The sequence below is a fragment of the Lolium rigidum genome, chromosome 7 (assembly GCF_022539505.1).
Source record: "Lolium rigidum isolate FL_2022 chromosome 7, APGP_CSIRO_Lrig_0.1, whole genome shotgun sequence".
Lineage (NCBI taxonomy): Eukaryota > Viridiplantae > Streptophyta > Magnoliopsida > Poales > Poaceae > Lolium > Lolium rigidum.
This window is the reverse complement of record NC_061514.1, coordinates 271,975,942-271,984,459: the sequence shown is the minus strand read 5'-3', so window position 1 is coordinate 271,984,459 and position 8,518 is coordinate 271,975,942. Positions and strand designations below refer to the sequence as shown.

At 43.1% G+C, this 8,518-nt stretch overlaps 1 pseudogene; it reads right to left on the bottom strand.

Annotated features, from left to right (window-relative positions):
- Positions 1-2,062: 2,062 nt before the first annotated feature.
- Positions 2,063-5,118, bottom strand: LOC124672764 (annotated as a pseudogene).
- Between the last annotated feature and the right edge of the window lie 3,400 nt (positions 5,119-8,518).

The window sequence follows — 8,518 nt, the reverse complement described above, 5'->3', positions numbered from 1 at the left end:
TGACGATCACCACTTGATGTCATCCTCTTATGGGCTATATGAGATCTCACTTTTGATTCATGCCCATGGAAAAATACCTAACCCACATAGGCAACACAAGGGCACATATATGATGGGTTAGTCCATAAAGCATAATTGACAAGGCTTACCATACCACATGACTTCACGTGGCACATTCTTCATGCTTCATGTGTTGACTAAACTTGAATCTATTCTTCACTCTTTGTATTGGTCAACCTTGTATGTTCTCATGCTCTATCATACTATCTTGAAGTGTATAAAGAATTCTTCATTTGTTTGCATGCTCTAAATCTTAATCAACTATAGCTCAACTTGAGACTATCATGACACCGACTTAGAGCCATATCTTGAATTCTTCACTCGGAATCAAGCACTCAAGATCTTGATCATTCATTGCTTAACACATAAGCTAGAGCATGACTAATATTGAGTTTCTCATAAGAAATCCATCTCCATTTCTTCTTCTTGCTCATATCACATATATGTCTTCAAATCGATGACCTTGATGTCAATACTCAAGGTATATCTTTATCTTCATGGCATCCATACTTGTTGGACTACAAGTAGTACGTATGAAATATTCCTTCATATAAACTCAATGAAAACATTAGTCCATAGGGGTCGTCACTAATTACCAAAACCACACATATGGCAATGTGCCCTTAGAACCACACATAGGCGCAATGTACCCTTACAGAGTCTCTCACTTGGTCGGTGCCCACTGCCGCATCTATCCCCCATGCTTCTGTGTTGTACAAAGTAAAATGTATTCCTCCATAGTTGCTTGATCCTCTGGGGGGGGGGGGGGTTGGCAACATCATCTTGTTGCTCATATTGTTGTGATGGTGCATCTTGAGACCATTGTTCTTGTGAATGCGTTGAACCCATGTTCATAGTTGACAAAAACCTTTCATCATTGACACTGCATCGCATCAAATAACACAAGATCAAACACACATTGCATTTCATCATTTATTTTCATATACGATAATTGGAAACAACAAGAGAGAAAAATCATACCTTTCGGACATGTCGTCGAACATGTTATGGGCAGAAGACGGCGCAAATTCGTCACCATTCGCTGGCCGCGTGGGGGGGGGGGGTGGCTGGAATTGGCCAGCTTCGTACTCGGCATTCGGTGCCGGAGGATTGCCGCATGGTCCGGCGCACACTTTGCCCTTCTTTGGCCGAGGCGCCGCCGTAGACACCGCCTACTTCTCGCTGGTCTTTGCTTCCCTCCTAGCCTTTAGGATGGGTGTCGGCGGTGCGACTAGCGCCTGCGCATTCGCCGGAGTGGTGCGGGGCCGTGGTGGCGCGAACATGTGGCCACTGATGATGGCAGTATTAGGGTTGGACAAGATGGTTGTCTGCGGCCGTGGAGCTGCTCCGACCGCCGCGACGGGGCCGGAGGAGAAGGGAAGGATGGGCGGAATGCTGGAACCGCTCGACATGGCCGAAATTCCGCGGGCTGTCGAGGAGGAAAGCAGGTGGTCTCGCGTGGGAGGTTTCATATCGACGGTTTTGCTGCGCACTCTCTGGTCAGATGTTACCGCACGTGATATCATTTTTTGGGCGGGGAGCAAAAAAAATTGGGCGTGCGCTATTTTTAGGCGTCTACTGAGCGATTTTTTAGGCGCCACCCTATTTTAGTACAGCTCGTGTGTTTTCATTTTGTAACCTCTAAGTGCTTTAGCGGTTTGTGCCGGAGTAAGCATTTTTATTTTGTGGATGCTGCTCTTATCTTGTTCATTACCCAGAAATGAAACCAGCGGTGAAACTGAAAGAAATCTGAAGAATTCAAGTGCAATAGCCACTGGGTTTATCACCCGCGAGAAATAAAGAATAACTATTTGAGGAAACTAGGAAATAGTACATCACCAACTCAGCAACTCAACATCACTAGATCAAAGTTCATAAAATCAGAAGCACGTGGTTCAGAAGAACTAGGTACAGTTCATCAGGTAGTACTTAACTAACCCTACACATGATTACAAAAGCAGGAGTCATCAGTCCATGGCAAGTAGTCCACATTTGCATGTACTTATGGAAGTTCTTCCTCACTGTCATCCAGATTTACGCCACCTAGTTCGTCGCCTGTAGGAACAGGCAAGCGGGTACCTAGCTGCTGTGTTAACTTCATGGCGGTGCGGAAATGTGGGCAGTCAGCTTTACTTTCAGGAACACCATTGGTACGGAACCATTTTGCCCAAGCTTTGCTAAGTTTTGATCTTGTCTCCATCTCTTTCTTGAATATCACGTCGACTCGAGTTTGTGTTAGAACCCGGCTAGGTACAAGTTCTGCATCCATTACTTTAGCTCCGTGCTTTGACTTGTCAAATGCTCCTGAAAAGCGAGAAGAATAAAGGACTCAACCAAGTAATAGCTGCCCCCACATCCCCAATCCTAACGAGTCGTGTTAACAATTAACAGCACTAAAGATTCAACATTTTCTGCAAAACTTCAAAAGAAAGCGCTAAATGACAAACTAGCAAATCAATCTTTAATTGAGGATAACCAAGTCAATCTATAGACTAGTAAATCAATCTATAGACTATAGAAGCCCACAAGTCAGCTATTAATTGACATAACCAAGTCCCCAGTCGCCAATGTCTAACAACAGGTCATAGCCCCTTAAACCAAGATACATACCTCCTTTCAGTACAGTTCCACTCGAGGTAGCTGCGTCATTGCCTCCTACCACTCCTACTCCCCTTGAAGGGGGAGTCATACTGCTGCCATCATTCACTAGAGGTTTGGAGATGCAACCAACTCTTCTCTTGCATACTGACAAGTCACTCACTGGCAAGAAAAACTGTATCAGGCTGAGAAAATGAAAAAAAGAACTAAATAAACGACGGAAGGGAGACGAAGGCAAAGCCAAGAGAATGAAGTCAGACCTCAGACTCTTGACTGAGTGTGACTAGGTGATAGATGATGCTTTGTACAAGGTGATATACATAGGGTGTGCTGTGTGATATTGTTAGGCCATGAGGACTCATGGGATATCAACCCATGTAGTCATCTACTGGGGAATTTACTCAACTGTTTGTCCTTTTGAATTACATAAATGTATACAAAAGTTAGCTCGAGGTAACACAAATATCGGATTTCAGTTTTTTTTTTCTTGGTATAAACTGGTCTGGCCGAAAAACAGCAGTAACTGGCCGATTAGCACCGGTTTCTACAACACAGATGTAGCATCAACATCGAACAATCTGGCTGTCTTCATAAATAGCCAGAAGATTATATTCTAATTCACCAAAGTATGAATACTCAGTCATAAAAAAAACTACATGGTTGCTTTGAGGAGGATAAATAGCCATCTCAGATTAAAACTGTCATGCGAAAAAAGGAATAGAGAATAGAAGTGTATGATTGGATTTCTATTAAACTGTTTGTTTGCCGGTTGGCCATTAGATGGCCTACACAGCCAATGCACTCATATGATCCTACTGCTTTAGACAGGATTGCAGAAGAAACTTACAGAAAAGATAATCAACCATCTAAAAGTTAAATTGTAGTGCACAGACAATCATAAAAAATATTGTTTCATCTCCTAACTACCTTTTTTCCTGACACACACCAACCTGTCAGCAACTAAACATCTAACAATTAGATATGATAGATGTGGAAATGACAGAAAACATTCAAGCTTGAACAAGGACAATTGAGAAACAGATAATTTCAATAAAAATAAATGAGACTCTTTGTAGTTCCATAAGATATGGAAGGTGTGGAAAATGACGGGATACACACTAGATTGAACCATTGAAACAATAAGCATCAACAAGAAATATCTAGATCAGAAGAAGGAAAGATTTACAGTTAGAAAAAAAATAGTAAACGTCAGCAAAAAATATTCCAGCAACCAAGAAGTAAAAATAAATTGGTTCTAAGTTTCTTGTTTTGTGGAAATGTAATGACAGTGAAATACCTGCAGTATAGAAACTTCTGTAGGGATAATAGGTGGTGGTCGTGAAATTATCTTTACCAAGATTCTTGAACTGCATTGTGTCGAGTTGAATCATGCAGACACCTATGTCTGTCCTTACATAAATCACATGATCATCTTCATCATATCCCAATATCAGATTTTCTCTTCCCCCCATACGCCCCAGACCGAGGATCGTGTACATTTGAAAGGTCTCCTGCAGCACCCATCCAGCAGCACCATCAGAGTCGACCTTCCTCTCCCACATTTCAAATTTTTGGTATTCCAGAATAGCAAGGCGAATACTGCTAGTGCTGTCATCCGTCGGCATGACCTGAAAGCTGCTCCAGCAACTATAGTGCAACAAATCCGGCATCTCGATACAAACTAGGCTCTGTCTGTCCAAATCAAATATAAGCACGCTATCCTTATACCAGCCAAACAGCCAATAAAGAGAATTCCCAACAAGGGTAGCCGGACTAGTCATACCACTCATATCATACGTATTGGTATATTGAATTCCTACTGTTGAGATGACATCCCCCCATGTTCTGGTCTGGGATGAGTAGATCGATGCGTAGATCGGGGGAAATGCTCGATTTTCTTCTAAGTGGATGCCTATCAAGATCACCTGAAAGGGGCTCGAGTGGCAATCCCCATGGACGTGACCTTCGTCGCTGGCAGCGCAAAGCACCGCGGCGTTGAAGACAACAATGTCCTTGTCGTCGAACATTGGTGGGACGGCCACACAACGGCGGTCTCCGGTGGCTGGGTCCCACACCATGATCTTAAGCAGCCTCCGGTCAAAAAAGAGGACGCGCCCATGGCGGCAGCCCATCAACTCCATAGTAGTGATTGAGGATGTCTGGAGGAAAGAAGCACTCATGCGGGATGAGATCTGGAGAGCTGAGATTGGACCTGAAGAAGGGGTGCCCGGTGTACCCCATGACGAGGCCGAGGACCGGAGGTATCCGGTGGTGGTCGCGGAAGCCGCGGAGGAACCGGGGGTCGGTGACGACGCTGCGCCACTGCTTGCAGACGGCAGAGATGCGGGGCAAGGTAGATGGCTGAGGGGGAAGGAGGAGGAAAATCTTCCGGAGGAGGTCGTCGACTTCCAGCGCCGCCGGTGGCGCAGCGCGGCGGGGGCGGAGCCGGCGGCGGGTCATGTCGCCGGTCGACTACTGGGTGTGTGGTGTGTGCCCGTGGTGTGAACCGTCGGCTGTGTGGTCGGTGGACGGCTGGAAGCATTCAGCCTCTGTTTAGCATGGGCTGAACAACCTAGACTTTGTTTGGAAAATTTTGTTCTTGGTTGATGCAAATTTCTTTCCAGAGAATTTCACTGGAGGAATTGGAGCTGTTATAAGAGATGAGTCTGAAAAGTTTATTGCAGCATGTAGTGATCATATTCACTATGTTGTAGATGCACATACTCTGAAAACTCGTGCAGTGAGTAGAGGTTTAGCCCTTGCAAATGAAATTGGATGCACTCGTATTATCATTGAATCTGATTGTTTGCAGGTTATTCAAACGCTGCAGTCCGGATGTTGTTCGCCTACAGCCGTGGCGGCTTTGTTCGAGGATATTTATGTGCAAACTTTTACCTTTTTCAAGTGTGAGTTTAGTTTTTGTAATAGGGAGGCTAATGAAGTTGCTGATCGTTTATCAAGAGAGACGGGATCACTACCAACTGTTTGGGTAGATGAACCGCCGAAGTTTATCTTTGCTTTATTAATAGACGATGTAACTATTATATGATTATTAATAAAGCTCACAGTAGAGTCAAAAAAAAAGAAAAAAAAAACTTTGTTTGGATCATTGCCAAAATTTACCAACTCCAAATATTTGCAATGCCAATATGACATTTCCACAAATGCCGTTTTGACCAATTGTTAAGCTCACTTTTCCAACTTATGTAGTAGTTCGTCTCATCCAAATTAGCTAACTTCACTTTGTCCATATACGAATATACCTGGATGCATTTGTTAACTAGATATATCCATATCTACAGAAAAAGAAGTCAACTAATTTGAATCGGACAGAGTACTAAAATGGCAAACAAAAATTGGGTTGGCCACATATTTGGTGTGAAATCATGGGCTAAAACAAACATGCTCCAGTCACAATCTTTTGTATTGGCTGAAACAAAATCTGTTTGTTTCTCTTGACGGTATTTTTTGGAGGAAAAGCAAGACGGATTGTGGATTTATAGGGTCGTATCTCAGACAGAGCAGGACATTAAGTGAAAGCTTATTAGTGACTTACTAGGTTTGGTTCTTGGCCATATTTTGGCAAGCCAAAGTTTAGCAGCCATAAAAGTGTGGCTGAGAAATTAGAAGCAAAAAAAAAGGTGACATAAATTGGCAAGAAGAACTAAACATGTGCCAAATTGCTAAACTTTGGTTTAGTAGTTGGGAACCAAACACCCCTACATATGTCAGTGTCACTAATGTAGAAATGAAAATTTGTGTAACAAGTAAGCCCTGTTCTTTTGCCAGCTAAAAAACTAAGTTGTCACCTCCCTAGCTTCTTCCATAAGTCACCAAGCTTATTAATTAGAGCTTCTAAATTGGTTATGAGATAAGTGGTTCACAAGCCCCAACTAATGAGTTGCACGGCTTATGGGAGAAGCTAGGGAGAGGGTGGTTTATTTTTCAAGCCGTCAAATGAACTGGGGTCTATTATTATTAGTACTAGAGAGAGGGAAGGGGCTAGGGGGAAGCAGGAGCTCACCGCGGAGCTGATGGATGTGACGGCGAAGGCAGGGGAGGCCGGTAGCGACGCCATGGTCGACGACGAGCGGCGGTCGGTGCCGGGGAAGAAGGAGTCGGGGCGGCCAACTCGAGGCTTCCCAGGACGATTCCCTTGGCAGTGAGGTAGAGGAGGACGAGGCGGACCCAGAGGTAGCCTCGCCGGAGCTTCGGGTGGCCTGGAACGGCGGCGATTTGAGGAGGTCGGCGGCTATTGTGAGCTAGGGTTTCAGCCTAAACGCGCGCGCGAGAGAGAGAGAGCAGGAAGAGGGGAACGGGGTCCTAGGGTTCGTTGCGATGGCCGACGGGGTCTTTATAGCCGGCCGGGGGCGGCGGCGAGCATCTCCGCGCGGCGGCGGGATCGGAGGGCCGGCGAGCTGCCATGCAACAGCTTGGTTCGGCGGGGAAGACGCCATATTTGCAAAAAAAAAAAACCCTGGGAAAGTGTGGGCTGGTTCTGGGGCTAGCTGGGCCGAGGTGGGCTGTTGACTAGGCTGCGCAGAGGGAAAGAGAGAGATGGGCTGCGCCCAAAACAGAGAGAGAGGGTTTTTTTTTCCAAATTCTGTTTTCTATTTTGTTTCCAAATTCTTTTGGATTTTGGAATTGATTTGAAACTTCAAATTTTCTAAAACTTTCAACATAAACTTGGCTTGTCAAACATTTTACAAAGTGCCATGTATGTTGACTTTGGAAATTTTGAAATACTTTGAGCATTTAAATGCAGAGAGAGGGAGATTCAAATCACCATTAGGGTTTTCAAAACATTTCCTTTTGTGCAATTTTCTTAGAAAATCATGATGCAAATGATGCACAAACAAACGCTAATCTAGGTTTAGCAAAACAGAGGTGTTGCAAGTAAGCCTTCCCTTATTTTTTCCACCAATCACTCAGCTCCCGTGGCCCCTCCTTCCCTTCTTTGCCCACCAATCACTCAGCTCTCATTGCTCTTTTATTCCAATATCTATCTTGTTCATATTTATTTATATCTTGGTGGTTCAGTATATCATTCATCAACCCCACAATCCATTTTACACCAAACAGTTTTACCTTTTTAACTTTTTTTATCAAACCATGGACCCAATGAGTACTATTTTGTGCTTAGTGTCATAGTTAACAACATAACAATGTTTGGGAACATATAGTGCCATTTTCATGTGGTTGGAACATATATCACTCAACAAAAACATTTCAAGTATATGTTGTAATAACAGTTCTCCTTGAATTATTATTTTCATAATTGCATAAATTATGATTTATGTATACATACGCATTTGTAAGTATGCATATGTGTGCTTGTGTATATGTTCTAATATCCAAAAAAAAACCATGATAAAGATATCTAAAGAATCCGCCTAAGTATATATGTTAGTAGTGGTTCTAGTGTTTTTTTTACACCTTACCGTAGAAGAATGCCCTACAGGTGGTTCTAGTGTATTATTATGTAGGCATAATTATGAAAACTTCTAGAGTTTTAAATTTAACCGCAGGTGAATATATCTTACAAGTTGGTTTAAATAATAAATTTACAACATGTGAATATGTCTTATGGAAGATTTCACTTTTACGGTTTGGTTATTTGTTATGCTCGCTTTGAATCTTGGTTTCGTCTGGTGTACATAGATATTCTTGCCATCCGTTCAAATATGACTAGAACGATACCCTGCGCGTTGTAGCAGATATCTCTTTAAGAAATCTAATAAAACACATAAAACTTGGTTTATAGAATATGCAATATTTAGTTGCACATGACTTAACTATGTAATGATATAGCACGAGGGTGCGATATTATCAAGCGAGCGGCAATAAAAAGAATAGCATT